The sequence below is a fragment of the Brassica napus genome, chromosome A5 (genome assembly GCF_020379485.1).
Source record: "Brassica napus cultivar Da-Ae chromosome A5, Da-Ae, whole genome shotgun sequence".
In the NCBI taxonomy this organism is placed as follows: domain Eukaryota; kingdom Viridiplantae; phylum Streptophyta; class Magnoliopsida; order Brassicales; family Brassicaceae; genus Brassica; species Brassica napus.
The window spans coordinates 23,975,254-23,979,915 of record NC_063438.1 but is presented as its reverse complement, the minus strand read 5'-3'; the positions used below and the strand labels follow the sequence as shown (position 1 = coordinate 23,979,915).

Sequence of the window (4,662 nt, the reverse complement as noted above, 5' to 3'; positions counted from 1 at the left end):
AGAGCACTAGTTCTAATTGATACTAGTATTTAACTTTAATCATTTTAATTTCACAGCATCGAACAATTTAGTCATTGTCTTCTCCGGATAAGATATACAAGTCTTAATGTCCAAAAGATATACAAGTCAAACAATTTCCTTTTAGTTTGTTCAAATGTTTAAAAGATAATGAACTCGAGTTGATGCTATCTTGCTATTGTTATCGATATGCAAATCCGGAAGAATTATTCTTTGGTTCATCTTTTAGGGTGAACCTCTAGGTTCATCAACTAATAAAATTGTGTTATTTATAATTAATATTTTTTAAAAAGTAAAACATAATATTATTAAATTATATTATCTTTTTAAAATTAAAAGTTAAAAAATAGTACTAATTACAAAAAAAATATTTTTAACGTCGTCAGCAAAATACTAAACCCTAAATCATAATCTCTAAACCCTAAATCCTAAATTCTAAACAGTTGGGTAAACTCTAAACCCTTAGATAAATCCTAAACTCTAAATCAAAATCAATAAACACTAAAACACTCAAGGGTTCAGGGTTTAGGATTTAGGGTTTAGGTTTTTAGTGTTTAGTTTTTTATTTAGAGTTTAGGATTTATCCAAGGGTTTAGGGTTTACCCAAGGGTTTAGACTTTTTCTTGACGACGTTATAAATATTTTTTTAATTTTTTTTCTGTAACTACTATTTTTTTATTTTTATTTTAAAAACATAATATAATTTGATAATATTTTGTTTTCATTTTTAAAAAATATCAAATTTAAAATAATAAAATCTTATTGGTTGGTGAACCTGGTTCACCATAACAGGTGGACCTAAGAATAACTCCATCCGGAAACCTTAAACAGTAAGCTCGACGTTCCATAATTTGTTTGTTACAATAACATGTCAGTACAAATTAATAGAGGTGAAAAACTCTTATAGTGATAGGCATTAGCAAGTCAACTTATCAAGAATATTATGACTCGTATCATCTTTTATAATATAATTTTATAAAACAGAATCATTTTTTTCGTAAAAATAATGTTTGATTAACCATAGCTCCATTATAAGACCATTAATGATTAGGGGGGTTGAACTGAATTATATGTTGAATAGATCGTTTTAAAATAAAAATTTTGTTTCAAAACTAAGTGTTGTTTTATAATTTCAATACAAAATTTATTGACTTTATATTATAATATATTTTTTATTGGTTGAAATGTGGTTAGATGTATTGGTAATTATATTTTTATTTAGTAAATATACAAAATGAAATATTTTATTAATATGTGTGTCTAAATCTAAAACAACAATTAAAATAAAACTAAGGGAATATTGAACTTTTAAATTTTGGTTTATTCAATAACACATGAGCAAAATACGTGGTATGAAAATAAAACTAACAGTTGAATAACAACAAATTAGTAGGAAAACAGCAATATGTTTATTTTACTAAAATCCACTAAATAAGGACACTTGTATTATGCATTATACAATTTGTATACAGTAACTATTTGACGCTATTGGAGGAATAAATATCGAAAGGTACTAAAAGCATCATTAACCCAGTTTCTTAACTGAGTATCTTAGCATCATTAGAATTTAAAAAAATAACCATTAAGAAAAAAGACCGTTCTTCTATCTCCTGAATAGAAGACGTCTCTTAGAGCTTCTTCTTTTCTCTCTGCAACAACAACAAAGCTGAGACAATAGGTTGCTTCCTCCATTCTCCTCTTCATGAATTCCTCCCAAGCTTGCTTCCGCCCCCATTCTCTTCTTCCTCCATTTGTGTGTTAGGGTTCCGATTTGACTTGAGTCAACTCAATCGGAGACAGAGAGAAAGAAGATTCGAGCATCCAATCATAGCGGGAAAGGCGGCGGAGTAATAGAAGAGCTTCCGAGCATAATCGTGAGTCAGCGCGATTTCTTAGGTTTAATTTTCGTAGTACTTTTTCTCTGCTCGGTTAATCTGCTCTGTTTCATAGTTCTTAGGTTCAATTTTCAGGAAAAGCAATAACCTAGTTTGTAGTGCCTTTTCTTTGCTCGATCAGGTCTTTGCGCGGTGGGATTCGTGGACGATCATTACCTTGCTCGTACTGCCTTTTCTGTGCTCGACAAGTCTTCAAAATTTACCCCTTTGTGTAATTTGGTTGTATCAGAACATGAGGAAATATATTTGACAAATCAATTACTTGTCAGGTTATAGATGAGTACCATAAAAGTTTTGGTTAGACATGGAAGTCTGCTAAAGAAGACTCTGCTCAGCCTTGGCCATACTTGGACAATGCTCTTACCAAATTTCAGGTTTGCAACTCTATTCTTTCATGTGGAACTTGTTTAAAAACATTGTCAGTATTAATTAGCTATATTGATTGGATATAACAGAGAATCCAACTTTACAGTGTTTTTTCTTTAACTAGTTTAATTTGATATTGTGTAGGTTTTGTACAGTGATATTCGGTTTAAAGTTCTTCTGTTCTTCCCCTGTATTTGTGATCTTCAGGACCCAGTAGAGGCTGATAAGCTGTTGAAAATCCAGAGGGAGTTGGATGAGACCAACATTATCCTTGTAAGTGCACTCTCTCTTTGCCTAAGTTTATGTCCCTAAATAGTACGATGTTCTATCAATGAGCTTCGTTTCTTCTGCAACTTCAAAACGAGAAAGTCTTGCAGATATCGTAGATGTTTGTCGTTTCTCCAAAACTCTGAATATTTTCTTTGTTACAGCATAAAACTATTTATAGCGTTCTAGCCCGTGGTGAGAAGCTAAACAGCCTAGTGGAGAAGACCTCGATGATGGTTTTTATTTCAATGGCTCCTCCGTCCCAGTTCCTGCTCCTTCGTATGGAAAAACCTCAGAGAAGATTGATTATGGATTCAAGCCTAGAGGTAACAATATTTCTGTTCACTCCATATTTTCTATTTTTTTTTAAGAACCCCCAAATAAGATATTTTCATTGGAGCACATAAATATTGGTGTCTCTTAACTAGGTCTTTTAAGTAACATTTAATACTTAAAAATAATTAAAAGACCTAAAGTGGGTTTTTGAGTTAATGATGCTCTAAGGTAGTCGACAAATAAAACATGCGAATCCAAGCCTTGTTACACAAAAACACAAATTACTGCATCTTTTAAGAAAAGAGAATTTACTCACTTTTACCGTTGCGGAAATTAGTAAATACGACCACAATTCCACAAGTACGAGAGCGAAAAACACAAATAATTTGCTTTCATTATTTCTGTGACAACCCGTCCCGTGGGCCCTAGGTTCACATCGCTGCAGCGCACTTACCTCAACTCTTTCATTACGAGTTCTCTTTGACTTCATAATTAGGTTGTTGGTGAGTCTCGAACCTATGACTTCACCCTTTAATAACACTCCTCCAAAATAAATTGTCACCAACAAATAGTTACTACAGAAGGGATTGTCACAATTTCTTTCTAAAAACAAAACTAAATGTCGGCAAATAATTAGTAAATGGCTACAGGCTACTACTAAGTATATTATCATTCAATATCCTTTGTCTGAAATGGCTAAAATGAATAATAGTATATTAGTAAGTCGGTGTTGGTCAGTTACTATAAATCACTATATCATCTCTATTTTAAAAGATATTCCCACCGTCGAATCGTTGTTTTTCTAGAGACATGCATGGTGAGCTAGGTACCTCACTCGAAACCGCGTTCACTTCAAGAGTCACAAAACATCATCGAAATAATTTATTAGTTAGTTCCTGATTTTGTTATTTTACTCAAACAACACTTATACCTAACTTTACTTTTTATTTAATACTTTCGGTTAATGCTGGGGGACGAGCGCAATGTTTTGAACCACAAGGTTTTTGTGCATTACTTGTAGATGTCACTAATAACAATTATTTATAATAGTAGCAGCGTTAACATTAATCAAGATAATACATAACTTCCACTCCTTTCTAATTTTTTTTTTAAAAATTATTCTAAACGCTGTAAGGTGTAAGAAAATCTGGTCTTTTAATCAGAATTAGTTTGGAACGGGTCTTTTTGCAAGTTCAAAGAACCGTTTAATGTATATACTGGAAAAAAACTGGTTTAAATATGTGACTGAAGCCCGTCTCGTGTTCAAGTTGTGCGGAATGAAAGATTTGGAACAAGCCTCGAATGGTATTATGATCAACACGGGACTCTATTGCAGGTCATAATTGATCAATGTTCTCTTTATGGCTTAATTCGGTCTTTGTTGTTTATTGTATATATTGCTTCTTTAATAAAGTTCCTTAGATTAAAAAAACAGTTTTCAAAATTCGATTTTGAACCTTGTTGACACTCTTTAATTTGATTGGAATTGCCTTATCGTAAAACCCGTTCAATCAAAATATAAGTAGAATATGTATAACTGATTTAACTTTTTGTATGCGTGAGCAACCAAACTATAAGAGATGTGACAAAATTAAGATCTTCAGACTTCATTCTCCAAAAGCTAAGGTGTCGTTAGTTTATTCGTAGCTAGCCAAGAGTGACTGACTTATAGAGTTAGTATGTAATATTCCTTTGTTTGGCCTAATATAGTATTTAGAGGAGCCTTATCTTTGTAAACTTTTTTCTTATTTCCTTTTTGATCTTTTGTATTCTATGGTTCGGTGTACTTAATCAGACTATCTGAATAATTAAAGACTACTTTTCCTATGATACGGTTTAA

The 4,662-nt window shown here is 31.9% G+C and overlaps 1 long non-coding RNA gene across 3 annotated transcripts; it reads left to right on the top strand.

Moving 5' to 3' along the window:
• Positions 1–752: 752 nt before the first annotated feature.
• Positions 753–4,324, top strand: LOC106423471. 3 transcript variants are annotated; one of them, XR_007339555.1, is made up of 4 exons: positions 753–1,892; positions 2,035–2,287; positions 2,487–2,552; positions 2,711–4,324. It is a non-coding gene; the product is annotated as an uncharacterized LOC106423471 (long non-coding RNA). The 3 variants fall into 3 exon arrangements; XR_007339554.1 differs by having other exon boundaries at positions 2,013–2,287; XR_007339553.1 differs by having other exon boundaries at positions 767–2,287.
• Positions 4,325–4,662: the final 338 nt, after the last annotated feature.